Source organism: Saccopteryx leptura, chromosome 8 (assembly GCF_036850995.1).
Source record: "Saccopteryx leptura isolate mSacLep1 chromosome 8, mSacLep1_pri_phased_curated, whole genome shotgun sequence".
NCBI lineage: Eukaryota > Metazoa > Chordata > Mammalia > Chiroptera > Emballonuridae > Saccopteryx > Saccopteryx leptura.
Genome location: NC_089510.1, coordinates 35,864,573 through 35,880,710, shown reverse-complemented (window position 1 = coordinate 35,880,710; position 16,138 = coordinate 35,864,573). Strand labels below are relative to the sequence as shown.

Sequence of the window (16,138 nt, the reverse complement as noted above, 5' to 3'; positions counted from 1 at the left end):
TTCCTCCAAATGAGAGAATTAAAAACTATGCAAATCTACTACATGTAATTTAAAAATTAAAAAAAATGATAAATTATAATCAGTGTCTAAGTATAATAATAGAGTTAAATTTTGGTATTTAAATGATTCTCAAAGCTGTCGAATGAAACTCAAACTTTCCTTTCTGTTTATTCTTCTGGCTGAGGATTGAAGGAAGAACTAAAGCTTCAAGTGACTGATAAATTATTTACATGGTTTTGTGACCCCGTGTGGAGGGTAAGTAAGGTCTTTTTCTTTAGAATCCAAAGACAAGAAAATAATGTCTCTGATTTGCAATCAGAGGCGAGCCGCTCCTCTACTAGCCACAGCTCGAATATTGCCATAAACCTTCGATGGAGGGTTTCCCAGGATGAGGTTGTATAAATAGCGGTTCTTGCCATCCTGATGTTTTGGGCAGAGCCAAGGGTGTGGCCCTTCACATGAGCTAAAACTATTTGTGTCCACATCACATTCTCTATTTGGTTTTTCCTCCTTTACTAGCTACTCTTCCTGTTGCTCTTGACAGGTAGCTCCCTTTACGGGCTTTACACCTGTCATTTCAAGACTAAGAAGAAGTCATCCAATGTCATAAAAGCAAGTGCACCCTCCCCCTGAACCCTTGATTTCTACATTCCTGGATTTCAAGTTAAAGAATATCTGAAATATTTACACGATAGGTAAATATCTTCAACCAGTTCTCTTTTACTGGTGTGTCTCTATTAGTTGGGACTGAAATGTTCTTGCTTCTTCCCCCCCCCCCCTACAGGATCTGGTCCCTGGAGACGGGCAGGAAGGCCACTTCTTTGTGGCCACGCCTCCCCCGTGTCCACGTGGCCCACTGCCCGCCCTTGTCTGCTGCGGACAGCTCCTCAGACTGCCTTTCCTACTTCCTCCGGCCCCCATTGTGGATGGCCTGGGTGGAACCGGCCTTGGCCCCGGATCTCTGGGCCTTTCATTTTGGTTGCCATCCCCAAGAATCTCCAGCCCCATGATGCGGTTTTTACATTTGTTTCTTAACTCCGGTTAAACGCATGTCAGAGTCCTGTGGGGGATGTGGATGTTTAGCAAAGAGGAGGCTTGAAGAATACAAAATGAAGAGCTATTGGACTCAAGTCAAGTTAGGATATTGAAGTCCCAGGACCACCACTCTGAGATCCCTTCATAGGGAATCCGAACTTACTAATGCAACCAGGGGTAATCCTTGAATAAACTCACCAGCAATGGTAGAGTCATTCATGAGTCAGTGTGAAACACTTTCCCAAAACTCCCAAGAGATTATGGAGGTAACTGAAGGATAAAGGCCAAGGAGTTTTTACTGGTGTCAGTGCAAATTTCCAAATAAGTTCACTTAGGGATTTAAAGAAACAGCTACTTTTCAAAACCCAACAATCCACATTCTACCTAAAGGCAAAACATGTAACTGTAATAGTTTCCAAATAAACACATCATCTTCATGTTTTCTGTACTGTTTTAGCTATACATTGAGTTAAGTCTGACTTTCCTTCTCCCCTGCTTTCTCCTCTAAGTGGTGTCAGTATTCCAGCATCAGAGGTAGCACCGGGTCCAAGCTGTCCTTCCTCTCATACAGACATCCACAAACTGGAATGTCACTCATTCTGTCTGGTCTTTGGCCTTTGACAGTTGCTCCCTGCTGCCATCATCAGCGGTGTCTGTCACCATCTGGTGGCTGGAACAAAGCTCTCCCCTGCAAGGGTGTCCCTTGTCCTAACTATAAGATAATTCAAGGCTCCCTTTTCAGCTCTTCTGTTACATTCTAGGGTCCGGGACACTGGGCTTCTCTCCCATGCCGTTCCTGCTGCCCGCCTTTCCTTTGGCTCTCTCAGGCTCTCTGCTATAGGAGCACATGTTATTTATTCTATTGCAGCTATACTGTGGTCACTGCATAGTGCTGGGAATTCTAGGACTTAGTACCTCCTCCGAGTCCCCACCTAGGAAGAGAATATGTCTCCTTTTCTTCCAGATTTCTAAACATTTCTGAGTGTTTTATTATAATCTCCCACTGGAGATAGTCGTTATATATTGGCTGTACCCAAAGGTGGAGACTTAAGACCGAGTATGTAGAACACATTTAAAACTGAACCCTTGATTTCAACTCTTCCTCTTCCAGTCATTCCCATTTCAGAAAATGGCATGCCACCTACCGTGGGAGTTACCTTTAAGGCATGCCTTTCATTCACTCTCTGCATTCACTCCAAAACCAAGTCTTGCTGGCTCAGCTTCGAAAATGTATCCTGAATATGACAGCTGATCATCTCCAGCATGGCCAAGTCACCACTACCACTCCTAGATGGTTTTATTACCATGGCCTTCTTGTATTTCTGTATTTACTTTTGTTCCTCCATCCCATTTTCCACAAAGTAAAATTTTTAAAAAATGAAAAATATGATCATGTCCTCCTGCAGCTTAAAATAAGCAGAGCAGAAACAGAGTCATAGACACAAAGAACAATTTGAGAGTTGCCAGATGTGTGTGGGGGGGAGGGGGTTTGGGGGATGGCTGAAAAAGGTGAAGGGATTAAGAACTACAAATTAGTAGTTACAGAATAGTCACGGGGATGTAAAGGACAGCATAGGGAATATAGTCAATAATACTGTAATAACTAGGTATGGTGTCAGATGGGTACTAGATTTACTGTGGTGATCACTTTGGGAGTTATATAATGTCTAATCACTGGGTTGTACACCTGAAACAAATATAATACAGTATGTCAACGGTAATTGAAAAATGAAAAATCATTTTTAAAACCTTATTAATTGCTTTCCACTGCACTTTGCACAAAATGAAAACTCTGCATCAACTGTAATGTTTTGTATGTTCTGATTTACTCTTCTCTAATTCAGATCTCAGTTTTCTCTTCACTTCCTTGCCCTACTCACAGGACCATCCATTAAGTTCCTAGAAATGGGAAACTTTTCCTGCCTCGGGGTCTTTGCCCATGCTCCTCCTTCTTGAAATGCTCATCTACCCTGCCCATGGTGTGGCTGACTTCTTATCATCCTTCAGATCCAGAACAAATATAATGCTGTTTTCTATTATTTCTATTATTCCTTTTAGTACACCTTTTAGTACACCTTGTTTTTTCCCCTTAGAATACTTTTACAGTAGTGACAGTATACTAGGTCACTGGCTCATTGTCTATCACTCCAACTTAACTCTTAGCTCCTAAGAAAAAGTGCTGTATCTCTTTTATTTACTTATGTACTCCTTAGCAACTTGCATAATAACTGACACATTGTATTGCTAAAATAAATGTTTGTTGAATGAATGAAAATTTGAAAAGAAGCAGGTGCTATCAAATGTCATTGTTAAGAGAGGATTGCTGGTTTAGACTTTCCTGAGTTTAAATACCTTCTTAGGTATGTGATATGGGGACATAAAAAATTAAATTTCCTCTCACCTTCTAAACTCTTCTAGCTGGTTTAATAATCAAATTAACAGAGAGAGGTTAACAGGAGAAAATTTCCAAAGCTTATTAAATAAATGTCCATTCAGAAATCCATAAGAATGTGACCTGAAATGCATTAGACAGTTGAGGCTTATGTGCCATGCTGAACAAAAGAGAAGGGAGCAGGGGTCTGAGATTCCAAAGGGAAAGTAGGTAATTCACAAGGAAGAGAAAGAGCAAGCATATGCTAAATTCTTGCTGGACAATCCAGGAACACTGGGACACAGTGGGAAACAGGCTGTGCAAGATTTCTTTCTGTCCCATCAAATATGTATTAATTCATATGTGCTAAGGTGAATATGCTAAGGTGATTATAATAAGATTCTATTCCTGAAGCAGGTTTTTCTATCTGAAATCTTTTAGGCAGGAATGGGAAGGTCAAAGCTTCTTTCTGAGTCTTTTACTTCTTAATAACCGTGAAAATCAATATCCCAAAAGACACATTTTGGGATAGCAAAACTTTGGTCCCCTTCAGTGACTTGACCAAGTCATTGATTGTCTCTGTGCTCAGATTCTTCATTTGTAATGTGAGGGTCTTAATAGTATCAACCTTATAGGGTGGTTTTCAAGATGAAATCTATTAAATGGATGGATATTTGTACAAATGCTTAGCACACAGCATGCACTGTATGCTTGTGGACAAATCCTGCCAGGGGTGAGGACGACGGAGATGCAAAAACCTGACTCTGGGACTAGGTTTAGTGACGTAGATTCGCTTTATTCAGGAGGTAAGCTAGCTTATATACACAGGTTCAGCCTATAGGGTGTTACAGCGTGTCCTTCATAGCCAATGGCTGAAAAGATCAGGGGGCTGCATGGTTGGCGCTAAGTCACTTCCTTATTGCGGGCAAGCTCCCTTCCTGGGTGTGCCCAGGAGGGTTCTGGGAGCTGGAGTGTTCTCACAGCATTGCATCAGCCACAGCTGCTAGGAATGTGCTCTGTGCTCCACCCACATGTGCTCACTATTATTAGAGAGGAAATGATCGGTATAGACCATTGTCAGCGTGAACCTCGAGAAGGTCTGCAGCATGGGAAATGCAGGCTCAGGGACTGTGCCCTGGTCAAGGGAGGGGACAGGGGACAGTAACTCAATTAGAGAGGTAGCCTAAGAAAGGAAGCAGTCCAATTATGTCTGAAAGACAAACTCCAGGAGAAGTGTCACTAAGTAGAGAAGCCATCAAAGACAATGCAGCCTTCTGGCCTGATTTTGCCTGTGGTTTGCCTCGGGCTGTCTGTCATTGCAGGGACCAAACTGCTCCTGGTTTTATCGAGATTCGTGAAACTGATATTTTGGAATTTGTTTTTCTCCATGGGGAGGGGGGGAAACTTGATTAACAATCATAAGAGAGGAAAAAAGTGCATGCTTGCAGATCTGTGGTTTGCAAATTACTTATAATTCTCATATTACTGTCTGCCACCCTGATCCTTCAGCCTGACAAGATCAGAGCCCCTGTCACCCTTTTACATTTAATTTTAATTTACACGAAATAATGTTCTTCCTGCTCCATTTCTTCCCATTCTTTTCTCCTCCTCCCCTGTTCATTTTTCCTTATCACTTCAAAGTGGCTCCTTTCAGCAATGTCACCTCCTTTGCTGTAATGTGCTTCACCCTTTTACGTCTAATAAATGTGTACTTTCTTTTCATTGCAAGCTCTGTGTCCTCTGCGGTCACACTTCTTAGTGATGGAATGAAACTTAGAAAAAATAATAAGCTGACTCTGTAGTAGAGAGTAGTTATTTTTGTTAGTAATCATATTGGCCTACATTTTTTTATTTTGGATTTACTATAGAAATTCAGGGCGCACTGGAGAACTGGTGAATGACTCACCTCCCTGCCCCCACCACCTTTCCTTCCCCTTCTCACTTTCCTTTTTTTTAGCCTTTCCTGCCTTGATGAGATACTTTATTCCATGAAATCTACAACAAGGTGTTATGGCTAATGGTTTGTTGTATATTGTCTATACTTTGGATTTACTAAAAGGTTTTTTTTTTTAAAAAAAAAAAAAGCTATATATATTTGTTGTGACACAAGACCATGTACTAGGGACTAACTTTACCAGAAGACTATTTCCCCTACTAGAGATAAATTTACAATGTACAGCCTTAGAGACAGGAGTTTCTTTTTCAGCTCAACAGTATGCCTTTACTGGCTATCACTTTTAGAGACTGAATACTGTCCTGGTTGAATCATAAACTCACTCTCATCCCATCATTTTTTATGCTTTTATGTGCTTGCATGGGAGTTACACATTTTATCATAATTTATTGCCTTCATAATTTTTCTGCTCTGGAATATGGAAACACCCAGTGCTCTGCTTTCTTCTTTCTGGTAAATTCAGATCAGCTTCACCTCCCATTTCCACTCTAACTCCTCATCAAGGTCACCACATCCTTGATATCACATGCTTGAAGTTCTTACTGGTAGACTTCACTTTTGCTAAATCATTTTTGCCCCCAAGAGACAATGGCTACTATTCTTTTGAATTATTGCATCCATTTCAGAAAAGGAACTAATTATACTCTACTTAACAAGGAATGTCCTGTGACTGATATAATTGGATTTATGTAAAAATGTAGAAGAGGCAGTGAGGAGATCATTTTCTCCCAAAAAATGTAATTCCAAAAGTGATTTAAGTGGAACAGTACTTATGAATACAGTTGTTATTATAGCTCATGCTGATTTTTTACTTTTACCAGTGATATTCCTGAATGCATTATATTTGGCAGGTTCTCAGTAAATGTTTTTTGATGTTAACAGTTTTCTAGTCCTGACGTTTGTGATGGCTCTTGAAAGCTTTCCACGGTGTTTGGAAATGTGTGTATGAACATAAGGTGATACCATGGTTGGTGACCTGGGTAACTGTGCTGATGTGTCTCCCAAAGCCTACAGTTTCATCGTCATTCTTCTCCCTATGGCATAAGGATCCACTTACATGCTCTGGCTTGCAATCCTTCCTTCAATTACAAAGCTTTGCTTCTTTCTTTCAGGGCACATGCTTTGCTGCACTGTAGGATGTTTTGTGACAATTATACATTTATTTCTGAATTTTCTGCTTTACTAATTCCACTTTGGTGCACTAAAATTGCGATTAAAAAAATTGTACATTTTGTGTATGCTACCCACTCAAGCTCTAATGATTGAAAGATAACAATTTTTCCATGTTATTGACTTTGGTGAGCCTCATTGCTGCTATGAAAAGGAATCATAGCTAAGCAGAAATACCCTCAAAATTTGATCAGAAAAGAGGACTCTAGATAGAAGTCTGGCATGGGAGTAGCAATGATCACTGCCTCCATTGATTCATTGTTTCTTTCTTTTTTTAACAGGGACAGAGAAAGAGTCAGAGAGAGGGACAGAGAGGGACAGACAGACAGAAAGAGAGATGAGAAGCATCAATTCTTTGTTGCAGCTCTTTAGTTGTTCCGTGATAGCTTTCTCATATGTGCCTTGACCAGGGGCTACAGCAGAACAAGTGACCCCTTGTTCAAGCCAGCAACCTTGGGCTCAAGCTAGTGACCTTGGACTTCAAGCCAGCGACCTTTGGGCTCAAGCCAGCGACAATGGGGTCATGTCTATGATTCCATGCTCAAACCAGCGACCCCTTGCTCAAGCTGGTGAGCCTGCACTCAAGCTGGCGACCTTGGGGTTTTGAACCTGGGTCCTCCACATCCCAGTCCAACAGTCTATCTACTGCGCCACCGCCTGGTCAGGTGATTCATTGTTTTCTTAATTCTAAATCTTTAGGCAAGTATTTATTAAATGTGTATCAATAAGGGTTTCTTGGGATTTTTTTTCCTTTCATATCTGCTTCTTTTGAAAAGACCTATTATTTTATAATTTAAGCAGGATTTTGTCTGATTTGGGCCATTTTGTTTACATAATGACCCTTTATAGTTAGAATGGATTTAAGTGACTGCCAAGAAAACAGGACAAGATACTATGTGGAGCAGCAACAGGGATCTATTTGTCACAGCCATAGAAAATTAACTGCAACACTGTGTCTTTTGGACCTTCCAGGTGGTTGGTGTTCAACTGAATGTTGACACCAGATTTCTACCTGCTTATTACAGTTCCATTGCAACATGAGATATTTTCTTCACTCCCAACTCCATGATTCTATGATTCTGAGAACAAACCTTTCAAATCAGTGTCAATTTCTAGTTATATATGATTGATAGAAATTTTTGAAACCTGATGCAAGCTGCTAATTTTGTTTTTCATAGACAAATAAACATTATGCATCATCTAAATGATGGGGTCTGTGATTCATCTATCATAATTAGATGTAAAGTATCTTTAAAGTTCCAGTATCAAAGTTTTCAGCACATATTGAAGCTTCCAGATGACTCACATGATATATTTTCTTGATGCTTAGATAGTAGCCCATGCTAATCTTTAGGATTGTGTAGAACTGGGACCAACATGTAGTACTTTAATTCTTTGGCAATGAGGGAATTAATCAAGAAACTATCATTTCTGAACAATAATACTTCCAATGTATTAAAACACTCTGCCAATTTTCGAATGCTCTCCCCTCAATATTCTCTTGCAGAAAATGTCCAGTTACCTAGCTTCAGCTCTGCTTTTATTAGCTCTGGCTGACCACAGCACTATCCTTCTTCCTTTGAGAGGGAAAGAGGCTGACATACATGTTAGGAGTAAGTAAGAAGCTGAACCCAGAGGCAATCTAGTAGGAGATATTTGGTCCTCAATCTCAAACTTCCAATGGTGACAGGACCCTGAGTTCTCCAGAATGTAAATTCCAGTGAGATTTAGACCAGAGCTATGTGTCTTAAACTTTAATGTGCATGTGGGTTAACTGGGAACCTTGTGAAAATGTGGACTCCAATCTCATGCCTAGAATGGGGTCTGTGATTCTTTTTTGTTATAAATTTAACACTTTAACCAAGCCTAGAGGTACAGGGCACTTTAAAAACAAATAAGTCCTAGGTTTTATGAATTCTAGGTAAATTGATACTCTTAAATTTCCATGCAAAGGAATTGAGCCAAAGAAAATGCTGGTCTTACCACTGATATTTTCATGTGTAGTGAAAACCTGTTTAAAATTCTCAATCCAGAAGTACTGGAAGTACTAACTAAACTCTTCATTCTGAAGCATGCTGAACTTGCATATCATTTTATATTTGCTAAAGTCCTGTGGAATTGTTTCATAGAGACAGCCTGGATGGATGGAGAGAGCAAAGTATCTGCATCCAGAAGGACTTGAACACAGCTTTGCTTCTGCTTGGTTTCATGAGCTTAAAAAAGATATCTTCTTTCAATTCTACAATATTTCCTTGTGAGGGCAATAATGGCAAAATACAGCTTTATAAGTTTGTTTTTATATCAAATATAAGATGAGACCATATATATATATATATATATATATATATATATATATATATATATATAGTATTTTGTGAATGTTAGGTTCTATGCAAATATTAGTTATATTAGTTGAGGGTTTGTAACGTAGGAATGATGATTCACACTCACATCAGAACACTTGTGTTTGCCTAAGACCCTTTCATTGTTTGTTTATTGACAACAAATATTTTTACCAAAAACAAAGGTATTTCACTACCCCCCCAGGTGTCATTTGTATGCAGTCATTTATTATAATTCCAGTATAAAACATTAGTTATTCCCTTAAAACACCAGTATTGTCATTTCCAGTCCAATATGTTTCAAGAAAGGAGAAGTGATGGGCAGCATATATTAAAGTTAAGACTTGGCGTAGGAGAACTAATTAGTGTTCCATGGAAGTTGCGGTTGGTATCCTGAATTACTCACAACTTCTGAGAATTGCTTAATCAACACAGAGATTCACTTGGTCTGAAGAGAACATGTCATCCTCATCACCTAGGGAGGAAGTTGACCTGCAGGCAGCTTTCATTTTAATGTATTTCTTGATGAGCATTGACTTTATTAAATTAAATTTTAGACAAAATGCCCAATGGCATCTGCCTGTGTTAAGTGACAGGAAAGATATTAAAAGTTTAGTGAATACTCTAATAATTCTTTACCAGCAGGAATTTATTGAATCCCTCAGATGAGAATAATAATGCTTGCACTTATAACTTGCCAGTCATTTCCACAAATTCTATTTATGACACAATACTTATTGAGTCTATTCCATTTTCTGATATAAAACCCCATTTTGTGGGGCTTTGATTTATCATTATACATGTTACAAACCTCAGCACAATTTCCATTTCAGAGAGACATAATGTATCTTTGAAGGAGAAAGTGAAGAAGAGATGGAGGAAGGTAAAGAGAGAAGGAAGAAAAGATGAAGGAAGGAAGGAAGGAAGGAAGGAAGGAGGGAAGGAAGGAAGGAAGGAAGGAAGGAAGGAAGGAAGGAAGGAAGGAAGGAAGGAAGGAAGGAAGGAAGGGAGGAAGGAAAGGAGGAAGGGAAGGAGGAAGGGAAGGAGGAAGGGAAGGAAGAAGGGAAGGAGGGAGAATGGTTAATTCAGAAATATTTTGTTTTGTTTTTCCAGAATACTCATTCTGAGTTAACGCCCAAGAGGAGAATAATTTTGAATGACTAAATATGAGAGAGTGTTAGGGTTTTGGAGTTCATATCTCACTTAATTTGTCATAATGTATGTGCAGGACATAAAAAGCTCAATAGCTGCTTTGACGTGTGTTTAGTTGGATTTAGACCCACATTCTGCTTTTCTTTCTAGACTCCCTTCAATTTTTATTTTAACATCAGCCATGTTTTTCTCGTGCCTGATATTCTCTTCTATAATTAGAATACTCTGTTGATTTGTCACTAAAGTTTGTTATACTAAGCATTAAAGGTCTTTCTTTGAAGACATTGTTTAAATAAGGTGGATGATCATTTCCATGGGCATCTTATTTGAGGGTCTTCGCATTGCTGAGGACATCCTATCTGGGACTATTAGACTCATCACCTTGACTCGTGGACTTGGTTGAACAGGCGGTGGCTGGGTGAGGTTCCGTCTGTTGCAGGCTGCTTCTGCAGCTCTTGCTCTCACTCAGACCTCTGTGCTATTGCCTTCATTGAAAGACTAGTTCAAAATAAGTAAAGAAAGGCCAGTAAGAATTAAAAGTTCTGAACTAAGGATATTTTAAGAAGACTGAACTTGATTTTTTTAGTTTCAAGAATAAATGAGACATATTATATCTGTCTGACTAGTATGTATTCATCTACACATGTGGAAATTAGAAAGAAATAATGAAATTAAACACTTTGCTATTAACTAGTTAATAAAGAAAACTTTTCTAAATGTTTGATGCTTGTATTCAGCCATTTATATATAATATAATTTATGTTTAATCACACCCAAAGCCGCCAAGTAGAGTCCCACAGGAATTACTCTAATGAATACATAAGCATCTCTTGTATTGAGCATATTAATTGCTTATATGCAAATGATTTTGAGTACTTGAACAATTTGACTTAAGGATAAACATCTCTGTAATCTTGTATGTGATATTCATTTGCTTAGCAAGCTCTTTTATGATGGATTATATAAAAGCAAACTTTATAATCAACTGAATACAAATTATACTGAGTTTGAAAAACAAATTAATGAGATTTCATGATCTTGTTTCAGACCTCTCCACCACCTGATTCAAGAGGGATAGTAATATACCATAAGTTGGTATAAATGACTCATAGTTTTACATTAACGTTTTATTACATAAAGTTTATATTTCTTTACCACTGTTAAAATAAATCCTTAGATAATTTTGAAAAATAAAATTTGCATTAGTATTTTGGAATTAGACATCAGACAGCTCAATTTACATATTTGAATGGCAGCTCCTTCATTCTCTTGGCATTTATATTAGTGGTACTTACAGTGCCTTTGTTGTCCAAAGCATTCTTAATGATCTTTCTCTACAATCTCAAGAGACTACCTATCTTTTTTAGATGTTAATTATTCAGCATAAAAAAGTAAAATCATTATACTATCTCAGGGATGGCAGGACCTTTAAGATTTGCTTGGAAAAATCACTATTTGAAGGCAAATCATGATTTCCAGAAAATATTTGTTTGCCATATTTCTCTATGACAATGAAAGGCGTTTTCTATATGGGGAACCAGGCATGTGCATTTTAATTTATTATAACCACACACATGTATGTTCACAGCAATTAGATGATAAAATAATTTATTGTTAGAGCCAAGTAAACATATCATTAATTCATTTAGCCACATACATTGGAGTCTTTATACTTGAGAAGTAGGATTTTAATTCTGATTACAAGGTCACCAGTTGATGCAAGAGAAAGAGGGAGAGAAGAAGTCCTGTCAGAATCTATTTGAAAATTTTCAAGAATTTGTCTAAAGAATTCTGTCTGATCTTGGTTCATGTCCACAGATATGTGACTTTCTGGAATCTAGATTTGAGAAAGAATTTCCTATGGGTGTACTTTCCAAGATATATCTTTATTCCAGAAAAAATTTGTTTATTGGCATGTTTCCTGAAGCCTGTTCTGCATAATATTAGTTAAACAAAGTATTAATAAGTAGGCCTTACAATCTTTTATAAAGTAAATTTTAAAAAATTATGAGTACATTTATTCATCCACAATGTGGTAAGCCCAATACAAGATGCTGTAAATAGAATGATGGCCAAAATGGACATGATTGCTGCCTCATGTTGCTTATGGTCAAGTAAGAAAAACAGACATTCATTGTCCCTCAATTTCATACGTTGAAATCCTAATGCCCAATGTGATAGTATTAGAGGTGGAGCCTTAAGGAATTGATCAGGTCATGAGGAATGAGCCCTTATAAACAGGGTTAGCATTCTTCTAAAAGAGAACCCACAGTGATCCCTAGCCCCTTCCACCATCTGAGGACATAGTGAGAAGATGCTGGTTATGCACAGGAAAAAGGGTCCTTATCCAACTATGCGGGTGTCTTATCTTTGACTTCCAGCCTTCAGAACTGTGAGAAATAATTTTTTAATTGTTTGTAAGCCACCCAATCTATTTTGTTATAGCAGCTCAAATGGCCTAAGACATTAAACAACTAATTACACAGGTATATAATATCTGAGATAATTTTAAAACCAGAAAAATGACCTGTAGGTCTTATTGCCTGCCATGATGAACAGTCAATAATTGTAGGATAGGTGCTGGTGCAAAGGTAAAAGGTTCATTCAAGTGCTGGCCACCCCAGGAGACATGGGGACTCCTGTCTTCAAAAACTCATTTCCCTCTGTTTGTTCAGGCATGGGTTTTTATTAAAAAGAAAACGGCAGGGGAATTAACAAAAATAGAACAAAGGAATAAGAATAAGGGAATTGAGAATTCTTTGGTTAGGGGGGCTATGTATAAGTTAGCCCAGAATGTTCAGATAACAGATTGAAGGCCAGCACAGCTTTCTGGAGCTGGTATATCTGAAAGTTGGTATTTATTTCTTTGGTTGTTACAATAACTGAAGCTAGCAAGTAACATATTTATTTTATTGTTTTGTTTTTTTATATTATATTTTATATTAAGGGAGAAGGGAAACAGAAAGACAGACTCCCATATGTGCCCTGACTCAGATACACTCAGCAAGGGCCCCACCTAGTGATGATCTGCCCCTGTGGGGCCATTGTTCAGAAACTGAGCTATATTTAGTGCCTGAGGCAGAGGCTCCACAAAGTCATCCTCAGCACTGGGCAGCCAATTCACTTGAACCAATTGAGCTATGGCTGTGGGAGGGGGAGAGAGAAGGAGAGAAAGGGTAGGGGGAAGGGTGGAGAAGTAGATGATTGCTTCTCCTGTGTGCCCTGACCAGGAATTAAACCCAAGACATCTACATGCTAGGGCGACACTCTACTACTGAGCCAACTGGCCAGGGCACAAGTAACTTATAAACTAGAGATTTTGTTCCATATAAAAAATTTACACATCTTCCCATAGTCAGGTTGTCCTCTTGGCCTTAAGTGAGAATCAGCATTGCAAGCCTCAGTGTGGTGGGAGTAAGGAGAAGGGTTAGAGGGCAAGGTGTAGGTCTCACTTATGCTTATTCTTCTTGCTTGGATATTAACCCTGATGTGTGTCAGCTGGAGGGGAACAGACCTTTCACTTGTAATGAGAACTTGGTCAAAAGTGAAAGCACAGGATTGATTATATACTTTTGATTTGTTACAGCATACATAACTGTGATCACTAAATTATTAATATTAAATCATGCTTATAAAGCAACAAACTAGATTTAACATTTTACAGAAATTCTTTTATAAGCTTATTTTGTTAGTACCTTCTTATTTAGCTCTATTTTATGGCTAATCAGACTAATATCAGTAAATCAGTAATATAGCATATTTATTCCCAGTTACAATTTTTTTTTTTAGTGAGAGAGATAGAGAAAGAGAGACAGACAGGGATGGACAGACAGGAAGGGAGAGAGATGAGAAGCATCAATTCTTCATTGTGGCACCTTAGTTGTTCATTAATTGCTTTCTTTTTTTTAATTTTTTTTAATTGCTTTTTTATATGTGCCTTGACTGAGGGGAGGGAGCTCCAGCAGAGTGAGTGACCCCTTGCTCAAGCCTGTGACCTTGGACTAAAGCCAGTGACCTTTAGGCTCAAGCCAGTGGCCAGGGGGTCATATCTCTGATCCCATACTCAAGCCAGCAACCTGCACTCAAATTGGTGAGTTCATGGTCACACCAGCAACCTCAGGGTTTCGAATCTGGGTCCTCTGCATCCCAGGTTGACACTCTACCCACTGTGCTGCCACTTGGTCAGGTTTCCAGTAATGATTTTCCAGTAATAAATAAACAGTATAAGATGTTATGGTAGACTAGCCTAAGAAATTTTATATAGTTTGGTAGTAGTTGGGGACTGGAGAAGGGTTCCCAGGAGAAGTGGGAAGTAAGTGATGCAGAAATGGAGCAGCATGTACTTGAGAAGAACTTGAGATAAGCAGAAATGTGACATTTGAGAAATTTAAAGCAGGTTATTATAGAGGAAGCACACACAAGATGGCTGGTGAGGTAAGTAGAGTCCAGAACGAGCAAAGCATCAATGATTTTTGTAAAGATCATTTTGAAAGAGAGTGGCATGATCAACTGTACATTTATGAAGCAACATTTTGGTTGCAATATGGAGATTGAAGTAGAAGAGGTGGTATGTACTGAATGGTAACCCAACCAAAATTCGTACGTTGAAGCCCTAACCTTTATTGAGACTGTATGGGGAGATAGGGCCTATAAGGAGGTGATGAATGTTAAGTAAAATCCTAAGGGTGGGGTCCTAATCTAATAGGACTGGTATCTTTATGAGAAAAGGAAGAGATACTAGAACCCTGTTTCTCTTAGCTGTGCAGAGAAGAGGCCATGTAAAGACAGTGGGAAGGTGGCTGTTTGCAAGCCAGGAAGACAAGTTTCACTAGAAACCAAGTTTATCAGCACTTTGAACTTCTAGCCTCCAGATCTATGAGAAAATAAATTTCTGTTGTTTAGGCTACCAGGTCTGTGGTATTTTGTTAAGGCCTCCAAAATACACCAAGAGAGATGGCAAGAATGGATATGGAAGTATGGATTGAGGGGCACAGCGGTAGTTCAGGTAAGAGATAATGTAGTGTGTACTGTAATGGGAATGGCAGAAATTGAGAAAATACGCAGAAGTGAGTGGCCTTTTGTATGTATAATTAATAGGATTTGATGTAAAATTGTATATGTTAGATGAGAGAAAGAGTGAAATTAAGCTTTCTGACTTGTATCACTCGAGCAATAACTTGCACACTTTAGTAGGAGTCAACCGAAGACGATCAGCTTTGGAGCTATAACCCATAAGTTCAGTTTTTGACACATGAAGGCTTAGGTGCCTTTGCATTTGTGGAAGAGGCAGATGGGAGTAGAGCTTAAAGAGAAATGAAACAACACTCAAGAGATTCTATTCCTGCATGACTTCTCAGAACTCTTAATATATCTAATATATATGTATGTGAATTGTCAAACAGGGTAACAGCTTCTTGCACTTTTCCAAACCTGAACCTCTTTTATGAATGGAGAAAAGCCTCAGGACTAGTATTCTGTAGAATGTATTTGGTAAGTGCTGGTTTGTCAGCACCATTTTAATCATTCTCCTTTCCTGCTGCTTGATCTCAGTAATTTTTACTTTATTTAATAAAACATAGCATGAACATATGATAATGTACTTGCAAGTTGTGGGAATAAGATGAAGAAGGATTCAAACAGAAAATGTATTGTCTGTCAAGGTTCCTCAGTGAGCATTGCCAATGGTCAGGAGAGTGCTTAGCAAGAGCTGAACTGAATGTCTCATATGGAGCTGGAACATTCTCTGCCTTCCCGACCACTACTAGAAACTATATTCAGGTAGACTCTCAGAGTGATTAGTAACAACTTGTATGGAAGTCCTTGACACCCAAAACAAGTTGTTGACTCACTCTCTCCGCTCTCTAAGTGTTGAGTCCTATTTTGAAAACTTAAAATATGTCTCCCTTGGGTTGGTCTATAACTTCAAAGTTATTTTATTGCCTGGAAGCTGAAGTCAATTGAATATTAGGGATTTAGAACTTAGATAAATAGAATTACATAAATTATAATGACTCCTCCTGTGTTTTGGGCATTTATAATGCTATATTATATACAACACGCTATAATTGGGTTTTCTGTTGATCATATATTCTGGAAATTTACTCATCTAACTAC

General features: G+C 38.5%; 1 pseudogene; it reads right to left on the bottom strand.

The window, feature by feature from the left end:
- Positions 1-315: 315 nt before the first annotated feature.
- LOC136380030 (RNA-binding protein PNO1 pseudogene) lies at positions 316-15,299 on the bottom strand (annotated as a pseudogene).
- Between the last annotated feature and the right edge of the window lie 839 nt (positions 15,300-16,138).